Below are 18,322 nucleotides of genomic sequence, written 5' to 3' on the forward strand. Positions count from 1 at the left end.
TACTTTTAGCAGTGCGGGCAGGTGCCAAGTCTTGCTGGAAAATGAAATTAGCATCTCCACAAAGCTGGTCAGCAGAGGGAAGCATGAAGTGCTCTAGAACTTCCTGGTAGAGGGATGCTATGACTTTGGACTTGATAAAACACAGAACACCGGCAGATGACATGGCTCCCCAAATCATCACTGACTGTGGAAAATTTTGCATTTCATTTGGAAATCAAGGCCTCAGAGTCTGGAGTGGAGTGGAGAGGCACAGACTCTAAGTTGTATGAGGTCCAGTGTGAAGCTTCCACAGTCAGTGATGATTTGGGGAGCCATGTCCTCTGCTGGTGTTGGTCCACTGTGTTTTATCAAGTCCAAAGTCAGTACAGCCCTCTACCAGGACATTCTAGAGCACTTCATGCTTCCCTCTGCTTTTTGGAGATGCTGTTTTCATTTTCCATCAAGACATGGCACCTCTCCACACTGCCAACACCTGGTTTAATGATCATGGCATCACTGTGCTTGATTGGCCAGAAACTCACCTGACCTAAACCCCATAGAGAATCTGTGGTGTTTTGTCAAGAGGGAGATGAGAGACACCAGACCCAACAATGCAGATGAGCTGAAAGTCACTATCAAAGAAACCTGGGCTTCCATAACACCCCAGCAGTGTATATCACTCTGTGTGTAACGCATCTATATAAAAGATATGAGTTTCACTTTTTTAAATAAATTACTGAAATAAAATACTTAGATACTGAATTTTGTTTTTTCATTAGCTGACAATGACTCCAAACATCCCGCCATGGCAACAAAGGAGTGGCTCAAGAAGAAGCACATTAAGGTCATGGGGTGGCCTCTCCAGAATTTAATCCTATAGCAAATTTATGAAGGGAACTGAAACTTCGAGTTGCCAAGCGACAGCCAAGAAACCTTAAGGATTTAGAGAAGATCTGTAAAGAAGAGTGGACCAAATGCCCTCTTGAGTTGTGTGCAAACCTGACGACCAACTACAAGAAACGTCATACCTCGTGATTCCCAACAAGGGTTTCTACACCAAGTACTAAGTCAAGTTTTGCTTAGGGATCAAATATTTATTTTACTCACTGAACTGCAACTCAATTTATAAGATTTGCATCATATGTTTTTCTGGATTTTTGGTTTATAACTCTATTATTTAAAATACACCTATGGTAAAAAGTATAGACCTTTAATTTTTTTGCAAGTGGGCAAACTTACAAAGTTTGCAGAGGCTCAAATAATTATTTTCCCCACTGTATGTGTGTACTCTTGCCATAGACTACATGCAATGCCTCCACACCCTAATTGGAAGCTCTGATGTGTTCTAGTCTTATTTAGCTCACCCCCTTTTATGTCTTCCTGTCCATGATTGGATATTACCCTTCTCCCCTCTTTTGGATGTTGGTACTAAGCATTTGTTTTAACCCTGTACTTACTCTAATGAGATCTGACTGTCAAGTCTATATTGTGCCTTAATACTTTGGATGCCACGTATGCACTCCCTGTTGTGTACTTTGCCATGCAATTGTACATTGCTTCTCCTGTTTTCAATAAAGTTGTTTTTGAATTTTAAAAAAACTAGATTGGTTAAACCCTTAGTTAATCCTATTGAGCTTCAGAGCAGTTTTTTCAGCTACAGTCTAATAACTTCATAATTACTACAGACCATTAACGTCATAATTACTTATAATACGCAAGTGTTTTTTCTTTTTTTTTTTCTTTTTTTTGAGGGGGGGGTTGGCTTTCTGTTGGTTCTAATTGTCTTCAAATATTTATTTCATTTTCAATATAATATAAAGGCAAAATAAGTAATGTTACATAGATAAAGAAATCTAAGTTTAATCTGAAATTTGTCCCAATAATTTTGAAAGCAATAGTTTGTTAATAGTACAAAATAAATGCTTTTTTTTCTTGCATGTATTTTTAAGAATTTAAGCTTCAATAAACATATGAGAAAAATAGAGAATGCCAATTATTTTGTACAGACAGTAAATATAAAAAAAAGCAAAAGAATAGTTAAGCAGAGCAAGCAGAAGAAGGAGTTAACTAGGGCTAATTAGGTGTAATGTGTGGTTAATAATGTACAATGGGAAAAAAATATATATATTATAAAATAAATTAATTTTTTTAAATTTGCCTTCAGGCTTCCTTAGGAACACTTATATGAAAATACATAGATCAGTTGCATTTAGAATAATTCCTCTGGCACTGAAAGGATGAAACATTGTATCGGTATCATTTCAGCAGACACCACAAAAGAATAGCTGGAGAATATATCATGAAGGAGGACCACCATATTTATTTTTTTGTTTTACAGTCATTAATGAATAAAGTGTATAACAACTTTTATTACTATATGAATGCAGAATGGGCTGTCATTTTAACATTTGTTCTCTGTGTTCAGTTTATTAGGGGCATACAGAGCTCCTGATACAGGTCCAGCTGTTACACTGACAGTGAAGCTCCTGTGATTACTTTGGGAGGACCCCGAACTCCCAGTGTAATCTGTAGGACTGAGCTGTCACTATGACCGCTCGGCCCTGCACAGTACAAGAGATTGTTGGGTAATGTGGGCTCAGGAGAGGCTTTCATCTCAGACACATTCCCAGTTTCTTTATAGCACATCACCAAAGGCGGGTTAAAGTATAACTAAAGGCAAAACTTTTTCTTTTAGTTTTGGATAGGGTGGAGAGGGATTCAATTAATTGTCAGTTTTTTATTGCTGTCTTTGCCCCCATTAGGGAGATTCATCTCCTCTATTTGTCCTGTTTACCGTTAGCATTGAAAGGGAAAGTAAAATAGAATCTCACATTTTGGGTTGTCCCCAGAAAAGTAATAGTGGGGAATTCTTCCAATGGGGACACTAGTTCTGGTGACCTGGGGGTCCCCAAGGAACCTCCCTTAATTTGCACCGATTTCTTCCCACTTACTGTATGGCTATGGGACAAGAAGTGAAGGGAAATCTCCACAATGGGACACAGATGGTGGAAAAAAAATCTGACAGGGGTTATAACTTATAACCCTCCCTTGCTCTATCCAAATTGGAAAACATTTACTACTATATCTACTTTAAACTTAAGGGAAGGATTGGGTTAAGTAGTCAGGTAAAGTACTAATGGTGAATTTCCAAGTTAGGTCAGAGATTAAAGTAATGCTAAAGCTTTTTTTTTTTTTTTTTAATTCAAATATAAAAGAGGTTTATACTTACCTACTCTGTGTAACAATACTGCACAGGGTGGCCCCTTACTTTAGAAGTCCCCTGTTGGTGGTGTCCACATCTTCTCCCTGTGTGTACCCCCATAGCGAACCATGTGCTATGACCACACTTCTGTGAGCATGCCCCTGAGCCAAGCTGTGCGCATCCATAGATTTACACAGAGCTGCTCAGCCACACCCCCACTCCCTCCTCACATGATTTGACTGACAGCTGCCTGAGTCTCTTGTGAGAAGAGGAGGTGAAAGGAGAATACCTGCAGTCCGGCACATCGCTGAATAGATCATTGGAGAAAGGTAAGTGTTTAGGGGCAGGGGGTAGAAAAGGCAGCTAAATGTTTACTTTAATGCAGGGAATGCATTAAGGTAAAAAAAACTTTTAGACTTTAGAACCAAATGTAAGTGTTAGGAGAAAGGTTAAAGAAGTGTTAAATCCTCTTTGCAATTTGATGCTTTGCCTCTAGCAACTTGTAACTTCGGGTCCTTGCACATGGTATTAATGCATGAATGTCAGATCTTCACGGCAGAATATTCCTACAGATAAATGTGAGTATGGCCTGTAAAGTGTGCATATATGTATGTAATAATAAAAGATCTTCTAGTTCCCAAAATGCCAAATATTCAACACAGATTTTTTTTTTTTTTTTTGCACTCCGATCAGAAAATAAAAAACTGAATGCCAGAAATCTGCTATAAAAGCATTTCCCCTCATTTTCCAACAAAACACTGAGATTGCCATGTGAAAAACCTCCAGACTGTGTCCATCTTTGCTGTGCTTCATCCGAACTTCAGGAAGTACACTTTGTAATTGGTATTATATGTTGCTTTGGGACTACATGTCCCATAACTTCTTGCATACCTGGCCACACTGCGTATGCGCAAATCTTAGTGTGACATTTGAGGAGGAACAATGCTAGGGACTTGGAGACACTGAAAATGCAAGGCCTCTCAGCGTGAACAGGCATAATGCTAAAGACCCTGGTCACAGTTGTATGCTCAGCACTCAAGTGGGCACAATAAGAAGGACCACCACTCTCACACTGCACATGTGCTCCCTATGCACGGGATCGAAGCATAGGCTAAATGGGAAAAACCTGGCTGAGATGTACTGTACATGTCAGGGTGGCACCAGCGAGTCCTGCAAGGCAATGGAGCCACCCTTATAGGAGGAAATGGGCTACAGTCCACTTTCAAGCAAATTATGCTACAAAGGCTGAACATAAGAAAGGTACTGGAAACAAGTGTCCACGTAAGGAATGCTGCTACATTTCATTTTCTCCAAAGATGGGTTATTAACACTTTAATAGCTCATTTCTGTGGTTAAAGCCCAACCCCAACCAAAATAGCCAGGACAGGAAACGATGGGAAATATCTTCGAAGCAGACATAGACAAAAAACATGTTTTCGAAGACTGGGGAGGGGTTACAGGGGCAGGAAGTGAGAAAATATCTCCCCAGTGTGGGCATTTTAAAAAATATTTTGATTTGTGTCTTTTGGGAAAGGGTATACATATTTGGGGCTGGTTGACGCAAGCTCTCTTTTCCCTGGGCTCTGGCCTGGGGAGGGTGCATGTCCTGGTGCTATTTCTAGAGAATCTACTGGAGGAGTCAGCAGTGCTTTTACGCTGGAACCTCGTAAGTAGGAACTGGTTCAGAGGTAAAGAATGTTACTGGTTATGTCTGCTAAATAATTCTGTCCGTCTTGATTCATGGGTCCTTTTCCTGCGCAGCGATGTATGAAGTACCTGAGTTTTGCTTGAATTTGAAGTATCTGTACCCTTAACCCTCTCTCCCATGCAATGAAAGTAAAAAAATCTCCTTTAGTTTACCCTAAAGGTGACTTGCGCCCATCTGTCTACATGTACCATTGCCTAAAGGCTGGTACACATGGGCCGAACATCGGCCGGTTCAACAGAAACCAGCCAACATTTGACCCGTGTGTACAGTAGCATGCCCAACAGAAGCCGGTCTAACAACAGGCTTTTATTGAACTGCTGCTAAACCGGGGGGCAGTCCCCCTGTCAGAACACAATAGCTCAGTGGAGGAAATTGCCACACTAACATCACTTAGTATGGAGACCTCTCAGTTTTTTTTTTTCTTTCAGCCCACTAGGCTGAATGATCAAAACTCCCTTTGTGTACCTAGCATTAGTGATTTACCCCTGAGGTGAAATGCCAGCCCAGCCTGTTTCTGAGAGTACCACTACGCTTTTAGGGGTCAGGGGGGGTGCTATATAAATGACCATCATAAAAACTGTATTAAAACAAATTGATTACTATTTATGCCACGTCCCAAATTGTACACTATGGAAAAAAGGAAAACAGGACCCCATCCTGCAGCAAGAGGACTTTAATGGGATGGTAGGAAGGAGTAATGCTTACCTTAAACCTTTTATTAAAACAGCAAGAATCAACCTTAAAAACACATACACATTATATATATTTTTTTTTTTTTTAAAAAAAGGCACTCGGACTCAAGATTGGATAAAATCGGCCGCGGCTTGCTTTATTAACCACCTCCCACCCGGGCCATAGTACATATACGGCCGGGTGGGAGTCTCGTCCTTCTGAATGGACGTTCCGGAACGTCCTTCAGAAGGAGAGAGATCGCGCCGCGGGCACACGCAGCGGCGCGATCTCGATGTGCCTGTGTCCCTAGGACACAGAGCAACAAGCCTCGGCAGGAGGGCCCTGTGATTGGCCCTTCTGATCACATGACGGCTGTGACCAATCACAGCCGTCATGTAATGTCAATACAGCTGTTGTAACGGCTTCGATCTCTTCTCCTCCTGACAGATCCTGTCAGTGAGGAGAAGAGAAGAGGATCAATTCTGCAGCTGGGGTGATCAGTGAGTATTTCTAATTACTCACTGATCACAGGTGGGGTCTGTGCTGGTAATCAGATGATTGATTACCAGTGCAGCCCTGGGGGGAGGGGATGCCACTAGAGCCACCAGGGATGCCCACCCATGACCACCAGGGATGCCCACAATGGCCACCAGGGATGGCAAACAGGGCTCAGAGAGCCTGCCAGTGGTGCCCCCCTATCAGTGCTGCCCACCAATGCCATCTATCAGTGCTGTCCACCAGTGCCCGTTATTGCCATCTATCAGTGCCGCCCACCAGTGCCCATTATTGCCCACCAGTGCTGCCTATCAGTGCCCATCAGTGCCCCCCATCAGTGCCGCCCATCAGTGCCACCCATCAGTGCCCATCAGTGCCGCCTATCAGTGCCCATCAGTGCTGCATATCAGTGCTACCTATCAGTGCCCATCAGTGCTGCATATCAGTGCCACCCCATCAGTGCCACCCCATCAGTGCCACCGCATCAGTGCAGGAAAAAACGTATCTATTTACAAAATTTTATAACCTAAACAAAAAACTTTTTTTTTTTTCAAACTTTTCGGCCTTTTTTTATTTGTGCACCAAAAAAGAAAAAACCTGGCGGTGATCAAATACCACCAAAAGAAATCTCTATTTGTGGGGAAAAAAACTACATAAATTTGGTTTAGGTACAGTGTTGCATGACCGCGCAATTGTCATTCAAAATGCAACAGCGCTAAAAGCTTAAAATTGGTCTGGGAAGGAAGGGGGTTTAAGTGCCCAGTATTGAGGTGGTTAACTGGTATCAATATAAACATAAAACCATCTTTCATAAATATATAAACCAACAGACCAACCCAGTCATCAACAACTCGGGTTGTCATTTACAGTAGATCATAACAAATTGATCAACATCCACCAGACAGGCAATGCCTCATTGCCTGTCACCAAACCCCCGCAGCTCGGCCATTTCAATTAAAGAACCCAGATTGACATTAAATATATCAAGGCCAATACCTGAGAGGTGAACTCCATCCTCCCGATAGAGACCATGAATTCCACCCTCCAGGTCCGAGTGCCGATACGTTAGGACCCCAATTTGTGCCAAAATTTTTTCAAGAGCCCTATTGACTCGTTTCTTAACCTCACCTAATAAACGTAAATGCCCAGAGGACCAAACCAACCTGTGAATGATTTCCGAAAACATAACGACCATTTCCGGGAATCTCATCTTCAGGCTGTGCAGGTCATCACGGATCCGAAAAATTAGATCCAGTGTTCGCACCTTTCCCACATCATTACCCCCCAAATGCACCACAAGAATATTAGGTGGAGGGCGGGACACAAACAACTTTTCTAAGCTGGGCAATAACTCCTCCCACCACATGCCCCTCTTACTTAACCAGGAAACTTGAAAATTGTGGTGATCCAAGCCAAGGAGTTCGGAGTAAATCCGGTGCCTCGCTCTTTGTTGGGCCCAAAATACAAATGAGTGCCCCACAATCCACACCTGCAAGGGATCACCTGAAAGGAGCAAAGATAAGGTTAGGACGCACATAGGAAGTGTAACGATCGGACTTCCATCTACCTATATGTTTGATCAAACCAACCTCTAAACCTGCCCTAGATGCCTCGGTTGCAGCCCCAATCCTGAAAGAGTGTGACGAGAACCGCAACCGACCCATCCCAAGTGATTGCAAACATTTCCTAAGCACAAAGTCAAATTGATATTTAGTAAGCGTTTTACCATTCTCATGTATTAAAAAATAAACACTGTCACCAGACCTGACCTTTAAATATTCAGAGACCAGCATTACAGGACAAACCGGAGAACCCCTAAACCTGTTCATGTGGCACCAGTGGCCCACCCCCTTCTGATCTGTTTTGGATTTAACTAAAAAAACGCTCAACCTGTTAATCGTACAACAAACGTTAGCCAATTTAAGACCTGAGCCTGCAATTGAGTGCACCGGAATAAGCTCCGAGATCCTTAATGCCGCAAAAAATAGCAATGAAAAAAACGCTCTGAACATATCGCTTCAAACGGCGAATAACATACGCCCGCCACAACATCGCACAGCTTTTGCAAAATATCCAACGTAATAGGGCGCCTCAAATCCGCATGAGTTGTTCTCCTTCTATAACCCTTCATTGCCTGCTGTACCGAAAAAAAGGATGAGCAAGCTGGATGACCCTGCAGCTTGACAAAAAAGGAAACGCCTGCCAGTATCTTATTAACATGTGTCCAAGAGTAACCTTTTTCAAAAAGCGAATTAAGAAATAATAGGACCAACTCCTCTGAGAAGGAGTCACGAGGGCTGTGCAAGGAATCAAGGAAAGTCAGCCACACAGCAAACGCCGATTTATAGCCCGACCAAGTGCTGTGTGCCAGTGAGTGCTGCACATTGTCCATCACCAAAGCTAAACTAATTCCCACAGGTGAGTCGGGCATGGCATGCCTACAGTATCCGCTTCCGGGAGGAGCTGAAAGAATCTCTGAACCTGAAAACGAGATAAAGAATCCGCCAGGTCATTGTTTTTCCCCGGGAACATAGGTAGCCTTAATCCACACATTAAGTGTCAAACATTTAAAAACCATGTACCTGAGCAAAGCAATGACAGGCGGAGACCTAGAGGACAAGCAATTAATGGCGTACAGAACACCTTTGTTATCCGTACTAACCAACAATCGCCTGTTCTGAAAATGTTCACCCCAAACCTCCAAAGCCACTATAATGGGAAATAGCTCTAACAATACAATGTTTTTAATCAATTTCGTTCACTTCCAGTGCTCGCACCACCGCTCCGCGCACCAGTGCGTCCGCCAAATTGCTGCGAAACCCACTGAACCCGCAGCGTCAGTGAAGAGCAGGAAGTCTGTATCCAAAATAAAATCCTCCTGCCAAATAGCCTTCCCATTAAAGTTAAGCAGAAACTGTAACCACACCAACAAGTCCTCCCTCATATCATGTGTAACTCTAACATGTGCTGAGGGGGACTTCAAACCTGACACAGAAAGATACAGCCTCCTGGAAAAAGCCTTCCCCACAGGTATGACCCTGGAGGCAAAGGCCAACAGACCCAGAAGTGACTGCATCTCCCTGAGACATACTTTTTTCTTTCTTATCACCAGGTACAACATACCTCGCAGTCGCCGAATCTTGTCATGTGGCAGTTTGAACTCCATCAATCGCGAGTCCATGGTGATACCTAGAAACTCAATACAGGTGCAAGGCCCCACCATTTTTTTCCCCCGCCAAAGGGATACCAAAGGCCTTACAGAGCATGAAAAAAGTCTTCAAAATGAAATCACAATCAGAGGTGTTCACTTTCCCCATAAATAAGAAGTCATCCAGATAATGCAGTATCTGGGACTTCCCAGACACCTGCTTCACCACCCACTCCAAAAAGGTAGCAAAGCATTCAAAATAATAGCAGGAAAGTGAACACCCCATAGGAAGACACCTGTCAAAGAAAAATTTCCCTTCAAAAAAGATGCCCAGCGAACTAAAACAGGAAGGATGTAAGGGCAGTAACCGAAAGGCGGACTTAATGTCCGCCTTGGCTAGCAGTGCCCCCCGACCCAAGCTTTTAACTACACACAGAGCATCCTCAAACGTAGAATAATGCACGGATGCATAGTCCAAATCAATCTGCTCGTTTAAAGAATCACCCTGAGGATACGACAGGTGATGGATCAAACTAAAAGAATTCGGTTCTTTTTTAGGGACAATACCAATTGGGGATATTCTGAAGTTTTCAAAAGGGGGAGAACAAAACGGGCCCACAAACCTTCCTTCAACTATCTCTTTATTTATTTTTTCCAAAACCACATGGGACATACCAACCACAGATTTTAAATTGTCAACTATAGTGCATCCCCGTCCCGAAAACTGTGGAAGACGAAAACCAAACTGAAATCCATCAGTTAACAGATCCGCCTTCCATCGGTCGGGGTACGCTTGCAGCCACGGCAGCAGTTCTGCCAGCCTCACCGGCGTTTGGGCCTTTAGAAATACCTCCCTGCTGGGCCCCCGCCATACGCTTGAAGCATTTGGCCACCGAGTGAGCCCCGGCGCAAATTGCACATTCGTGCCGGTATTTGCAAGTACCTGGCCATCTGCATTGTGCATCATTGAAGGCAAAGCAGATCCCTCGCTTGTAAGCCGAGGGAGCTGCTGGCTGGGGCACCTGGGTACCAGGTGCCAATCGGGGCTGAAAGGACCGCTGAGGAAGAAATAAATCCAACCACAGCCCAACATCCTTAGAACCCCAAGACAAACCGGGATGTACAGCCATTTTTTGTCTGAAAGCTACATCGTAATTGTACCAAGCAACCCCCACAAACCCTTTATAAGCCTCAAGAATGATCTCAATGTGGTGGAATAACCCCACGCTCTTGCTAGGAAATTTCTCACACAAAATGGAGGAGTAGATACAGAAAGCTTGAAGCCAATTAAATATCGATTTAGGCACGAAGCGTTTCCTATCATTCTCCTCCTCCCTTTTATCCCCTTTGGACAAACTCCTTAGCAGAAGGAAGCAGGGACAGTAAATCAACATACACGCCCTGCCAGATCCTCTCCTTCAAGGAGTCAGGCAAATGCATGCCCAGGGGCAATATTTCACAGGGCATAGCCTCCTTGAAAATGGATTCAGGGAGATTTTGAACTTTTGCAGTCTCAAACATGCTAACTCTACTCTGGACACTAGGGGGCGCCCAAACCTCAGTGAGATCAGGCACCACCTCCACTGGCTTAGGGGACTGAAAACTCTGGCAGAAATTCCTAAACATATGGAAAAAGGCATCCGGGTCTGAAATGCCCGGCAAATCACCACCTGGGAACGGCTGGCACCTAGGGGGATTCGGGTCTTCTGGCTCGGATGCCTCCTCTTGGGAATCCTGTTGAGGGATGCAGGGTGGGTTACCGACCTGGAGGAGCGCACCCTGGGCAGCAGCGGGCGGCCTCCCTCCAGCCTGATGTCCAGCTTGCTGCGAGACGGTCGGCCTTGATCCCGCCGACACGCTCCTCCGCCCCGACACGGCCTCTTCCGGATGTTCTCTACGGTCCCCGCTGTCCGCCCTCCGCCCGGTGCCTCAGAGCCGCAGGCGAATATCTTCTCCTCGGAGTCCGCTTCCTCTTCTCCGGGCCGACTTCTCCGGAAATGCTCCGCCGTTCCGCCTCTCCGCTGACGTCACCCGCCCGGTGACCGGCGTCAACATCCGGTGGACCTGACGCGTCTTGACCCGAAGTGACCTCCGACCCGGCAGCTGATCTTCCGACTTCCGCCGCCGCCGCCACCGATGCGGTCCCCGCCGGTCCCACGGCCCCAGATGTCCGGGGGAGCTGGAGACATCTTCGGAGCCAGTCCTCGCCGCCGTCTTCACCCGCACGTTCTAGCAACTGCCTGATGAGGGACGTCACTGCCGGAGACAGGTGCAAAGCGCCGACCAAAGGAAAACAGGAACACAGGAACAGCTGAAAACAGGTGAGAGGTATGATGAAGATTGAGCCCCGGAGGGACGGGAAGCAGTTTAAATACATCTCTCCCTGAGGTAATCTCCACCTCATAGGCTGAGGCGAGCGGGCGGAGAAAGGGGCTCATTCGCTGAATCCCAACAGAGAAGCTTAAACTGCCTGGCAACTACCCTCACAGCCTAGAGACCCCACTAAACTGCCTGGTAACCCATCCTGGCAGGAAAACGTAACTGAGGAGAAATATGGGCCTCATTAACTAAACATCTTTAACCCTTTGTTTTCTTGCTATCCCTTCCACCATCCCATATGAAAGAGGGGCTAAATTAGCCCCCTTTCTAATAAGGCATGAGCATGATACCAACCCAATATATAAAAAAGTATCAAAATATTTAATTGATGCACATATCATTAAAACAGGATGTACAACACAACATCCAAAATATAATCAAATAGACATTTAAAATCAAAAGAGAGACATATCAATAGAGAATGTGACCCAAGTACAGCACTTCCTTAGCTATTGCATCATCCTGGGTACAGGTCCCCAGAGAGGGTGTCTTTTGGGTCACCTCCGTAGGTCAACGTGTTTTGCTATAATGTGTAGCTTCCTCAGGACCAATATAGGAGGAAATTACATTCTACTATATATATTAAACACAGATTAAGTATATACATAAATGTAGTTTCGTAGTTCAGTTCAGTTTACTCAGATGTAAGCATATATTGAATCCCCGATATAATGATAAGTTGACAATCCCCAGAGAGCACTTACAGAAAAATCTATTGAATCCGCTGGGCCATCATTAAATGTCTTTTGGGCGAGCATAGGGGACCGCCAGATATCCCAACTAAAAGGGCCTCATTGCCTTGATTTTCCAACATCTATATCACCAATATATAAAGAAAAAGGCACAGTTTTTTTTGTACAGTGATGCTACAAAGAAATATAGCCAGGGCCGGCCTTTGGGGTGTGCGAGCAGTGCGGCCGCACAGGGTGCCATGGGCAAAAGGGGCGCCGTGTGGCCATTGCAGCTCGTACATGATCAGGCCACACAGTGGGAGGTAAGCGGCGACCGCGGCATGGAGAGGGTTAACACAGGCCACGGCCGCCGCTTACCTCCCGCTGTGCGGCTGTGCCTGTGTCTTCTATAGCTGCAGGGCTGAGCTGTGTATCACACACAACTCAGCCTCAGATCCGCCGCCAGTGCCCGCCACTGACAGATCCCCTCCTCTCCAGGCCAGGGACGCCAGAGGAGAGATCGTCGGCTCCCCCTCCTCCCGCCCCTTCTCCTCCTCCTGCCGCCCTTTCTTCTCGTGGTAAGCCTCCATACTAAGGTAAGTAAGCTCTCTCCTGCATCAAATGTAAGGGGGGGGGGCTCTGTGTGGGGGTCTCTGATGTAAAGGGGGCTTTGTTTGGGGGTCTTTGGTGTGGGGGGTCTCTGATGTAAGGGGGCTCTGTGTGGGGGTCTTTGATGTAAGTGGGGCCTCTGTGCGGGGTTTCTGTTGTAAGGGGGCTCTGTTGGGGGGTTTCTGTTGTAAGGGGGGCTCCGTTGGGGGTCTCTGATGTAAGGGGGGTCTCTAATGTAAGGGGGGCTAAGTTTGTAGTGATCATAAAAAAGAAAAGTCAAATGAAGTGCAAAAAAAGTGCAAGAAAAAATGTGCCGGGCGCTGGTGGGGGGCAGGGGGCGCAACAGGATCAGCTCGCACAGGGCGCTTGAACACCTAAGGCTGGCCCTGAATATAGCAGTACTGTAGATTTCTTATAATCTCTATTAATAATGTCTGGTAATACCTGTCTGGCAAGTACATAGTTGCCCATCAGAGTTGCTTGGATGTGTAGTTTGGAAAACAGTATTATTTCAGTAGCCCAAAATCTAGGAAGGGTAAATCCACTCCTAGTCACTCCCATTCAGGCAAAGGGGATAACGGTCCCTCTAAGTGAAGCTTTATACCAAGTTCCTGCAGGATTCCACCAACTAAATAAGAAAGTAGAGACACATCCAAACATGAGCTTTATCGATGATACATCTATCATAGCCTTTCCCTCAGTTGCAGCCATAACCGCTGAAAACTCCTACCTGTGTGCATCTGCCTCATGCTCGACCTCAATCCACCCAAGAGTAAGGAACAGCGGGCTGTTGGGGGAATCCTTTTATGTTCCCATGGTGTCGTACGTCAAACCCAGAACTTCCAGGTTATGACGTCACGACACCGCGTGCGTTCCACATGCCACGCATGCACAAGATGGCGCTCAGCGTGGCGGAGCTCAAGCCTCATTTCTGTCTCAGAGGGAGGAGACAATACCCAGCCCTAAAAAAGATGACAGTGCTGAGGAGGGCGGGAAAAGAGCCAATGGGAAGACAAAGTCATCAAAGGCAGAGCAACGGCTGCAAACCAGATGTGATTCGTGAACGGCCATGTAAAACGCATAAGCCCACCCAAAAAGACACCAACGACCACAGATATATTGATCCGCTGCAAATCAATCACTCAGGGATAATCCGATATGTCAACGAAATGACCAAACATTAAATCACCTGAAATGACAAGATAACTAAATAAGTCCCAGGTACGGGATACATAGATGTGATCATATTTATAACAATTAACAAGACATATACTCATGATTTGGGAAACAGATTGTACTGACAGATCTATATATTGGTTTAGTAGTTAGGGATGGGCCGAACGACACTCTGTTCGGTTCGCACCAGAATTTTCAAACATCACGAAAGTTCAGAACCGAATACCGAGCCCCATTGAAGTCTTTGGGACCTGAACTGGAAAAATCGAAAGTGCCCAGTTTAACCGCTTGCCGACCGCCGCAAGTAGATATACTGCGCCGGTCAGCCCCGGCCAGGCAAAGTGACGTATATATACGTCACTAGCCTGTGACCGGTTTGTGAGCCAATAGCGGGCGAGCGCGCGCCCGCCGCGGCTCGTTCACTGAGGAGTCCGCGTGTGTGACCGGCGGACCCGATGTCCGCCGGTCACACTACGATCGTCGGTAGAGCGGGAGAAAGGCGGGCGGCTTATGTAAACAAGCCGCCTGTCATTCTCCCCGGTGTAAAAATGGAGATCAGATGGTTCTACTATGTAGAACCGTTGATCTCTCTTTTTACAATAGGAGACCTGTCCCACTACAGTTAGAAACACGCCCCTAGGACACACTTAACCCCTCCCTCTCCAATACAGTTAACCCCTTCCCTGCCAGTGTCATTTTTACAGTAACAGTGCATATTTTTAGCACTGATTACTGCAGTAATGTCACTGGTAACCCCAAAAGTGTCAAAAATGTCAGTCAAGGGTCCGATCTGTCCGCCGCAATGTCGCAGTCCCGCAAAAAAAAAAAAATCGCAGATCGCCGCCATTACTCGTTAAAAAAAAAACACCAAAAATGACAAAAATCTTTCCCTTTGTTAGTAAACGCAATAACTTTTGCGCAAACCAATCAAAATACGCTTTTTGCGATTTTTTTTACCAAACATATGTAGCATAAAACAAATTGGCCGAAAATGTTAAAAAATTTTTACATTTTTTTGGGGGGAATTTCATATAAAAAAATGTGAAAAATATTGTTATTTTTGCAAAATTTACGCTCTTTTTTTGTTTATAGCGCATGATCAAAAAATCGCACAGGTGATCAAATACCACCAAAAGAAAGCTCTGTTTGTGGGAAAAAAAGGACGTGAAATTCGTTTAGGTACAGCGTCGCACGACCGTGCAATTGTCTGTTAAAGTCACGCAGTAAAAAAAAAAAAAATCGCAAAAAACCCCCTGGTCGGAATGGGGGTAAAATCTTCCGGGGCTTTAGTGGCTAAAAGCTTACAGTTGTGTTCAAAATTATTCAACCCCCAATGCTGTAAAGGGTTTTAGGGAATTTAGTGTACATTTGTAATTGTATTCAGAATGAAATCCTACAAGGACTTCTTAAAGAACCATATGCAACTAAAATGACATCAATTGTTTTTGTAATACAGTAGTCAATGTTTCTTTTGTGAATTCTTCATTGACACAATTATTCAACCCCTTAAAGACTTCCACTCTAAAGAACAGAGGTTTATTGAAGTGTTTTCAATCAGGTATTGAAAACACCTGTGGATGTCAGGGAGCAGCAATAAAGCCTAATAAGCGCCAATTAGGCAGCTTTAAAATGACTGTGATACTCAGCTCCTTCTAGACATTTACTGGTGTGGTTACAAACATGTTGAAGTCAAGAGAATGGTCCAGGAAGACAAGAGAAGAGGTGATTACTCTTCACAGGAAGGGCAATGGCTATAATAAGATTGCAAAGATGTTAAACATACCAAGAGACACCATAGGAAGCATCATTCGCAAATTCAAGGCAAAGGGCACTGTTGAAACGCTACCTGGTCGTGGCAGAGAGAAGATGCTGACTTCGACTGCTGTGCGCTACCTGAAGCGTAGAGTGGAGAAAAGTCCCCGTGTGACTGCTGAGGAACTGAGAAAAGATTTGTCAGATGTGGGTACTGAAGTTTCTGTTCAGACAATACGGCGCACACTGCGTAATGAAGGCCTCCATGCCAGAACTCCCAGGCGCACCCCCCTTGCTGTCTCCAAAGAATAAGAAGAGTCGACTGCAGTATGCCAAAAGTCATGTGGACAAACCACAGAAGTTTTGGGATAGTGTTCTGTGGACTGATAAAACAAAATTAGAACTGTTTGGGCCCATGGATCAACGCTATGTTTGGAGGAGGAAGAACAAGGCCTATGAAGAAAAGAACACCTTGCCTACTGTGAAGCATGGCGGGGGGTCAATCATGCTTTGGGGCTGTTTTGCTTCTGCAGGTACAGGGAAGCTTCAACGTGTGCAATGTACCATGAATTCTCTTCAGTACCAGGAGATATTGGATGACAATGTGATGCAGTCCGTCACAAACCTGAGGCTTGGGAGACGTTGGACCTTTCAACAGGACAATGATCCCAAGCATACCTCCAAGTCCACTAGAGCATGGTTGCAGATTAAAGGCTGGAACATTTTGGAGTGGCCATCACAGTCACCAGACTTAAATCCGATTGAGAACCTCTGGTGGGACTTAAAGAAAGCAGTTGCAGTGCACAAGCCTAAGAATGTGACTGAACTGGAGGCTTTTGCCCATGACGAATGGGCGAAGATACCCGTAGATCGCTGCAAGACACTTGTGTCAAGCTATGCTTCACGTTTAAAAGCTGTTATAACTGTAAAAGGATATTGTACTAAGTACTAAGATTGAATGTCACTTGGGGGTTGAATAAAACTGATAATGATGTGAGCACAGAAAAGACATTTGTGGTTATTTCATTATAAATGTTATGTTATATTTGTCTGACCTACACGTGCCTCTTTGATTTAATTGTAAGCAGGATGACTGAATGATCAAAATCAATGTCAAACTGGCCAAAACAATCAATTTCAGTGGGGGTTGAATAATTTTGAACACAACTGTATATGCAAGTTATTGGGCATACAATGTTTATGGGGGTCTGGGTACAGCCCCGGGGGACATGTATCATTGATGTTCAATGAGGATCAATTTTAAAACTTAATTTGTAAATGAGCAGTGAGATTTCCTGATGCCTACATTGAAAGCATCAAAATGAGAAATAACAATAAGAATGAAAAATGAATTTCAATATAGTGCCTGGGGGGTCTCCTTAGCCTTCTTACTTGTACAGCACATCTGTACTGTGTATAGAAGCTACTGCAGAAAAGATTGCATCTAGAAAGCCAAAAAAATTACATTTTCCTTCCAATCTTTCTTTTTTTTGTAAACAACGGCTTGAGGAGCCAGTTTGTATGGTGAGGTCATAATGTAGTGCACTGGAAACAAGATAAGAGATTTTTTGGATAAATTCTGGTGACTCTTCCGCAGACTTTGGATAGAAGTAACAGGTGCAGAAAAATTGGTCTGTGTGTGTCGAAGGTGCCTTCACATCGTAACTCAATAGAGGTACTCTTGATGAAAGCAAGAATTGGCCTTGCTTTCAAATATTGAAATGATGTGCACCTGTAAAACAGGTGCGGAAAAATTGGTTTTAGGGTGTCTGTGGTGTCTTCACACTGTAACCCTATAGAGGTACTCATGATGAAAGCAAGTATTGGCCTTGCTGTCAAAAATTTTTATGATTTGCACCTGTCAAACGAGAGCGGAAAAATTGGTCTTTGGGTGTTATTTGTGGCCATGAAACCTACACCAAAAAAATCTTCCAGATGAAATCAACACCCACAACACTATGCACACTTGAAGTCTTGCAGAGATTCCACATTCCAAAAACACTTAATCAGTGACATCGGCATCAGGGGCTACGTAGTTCCTGGTAATCTAGGACTGATTCATTTTGATAAATGTCAGACAGTCCACAAAATCTATGGACAGACGCATTCTATTATCAGTAACAAAACCTCCAGCAGCACTGAATTCCCGTTCAGAAAGCATGCTGAATGCAAGACAGCCCAGCAGCTCAGTTGCATACTGGGCAAGTTCTGGCCAGTTGTCTATTCTCATGACCCAGTGGATCATCAACTGGAAAGCTCTGTTTTGGCCCCTAGATAATTGTCCACCATATGATGCAGATGCCGCCAATGGGATGTGGAAGCTGAGACCCCTGGGCGGTGATGACTGAAAAAAAAAATTGTAAAATGCATCACTTACGCAGCCCCCTTCTCCTCTGCTTCTCACTTGACCAACAGAAGCCTCAAAACTACGTTTTCCACCGCACTGTAACCTATCAGAGTCAGGAAAAGCATTAGATAAACTCTTTAAAGTGTCCTCAAGAGATTTCACCTTCTGCACCCTCTGTGTTGAA

This window comes from Pelophylax lessonae (assembly GCF_965119305.1).
Source record: "Pelophylax lessonae genome assembly, chromosome: 4".
Lineage (NCBI taxonomy): Eukaryota > Metazoa > Chordata > Amphibia > Anura > Ranidae > Pelophylax > Pelophylax lessonae.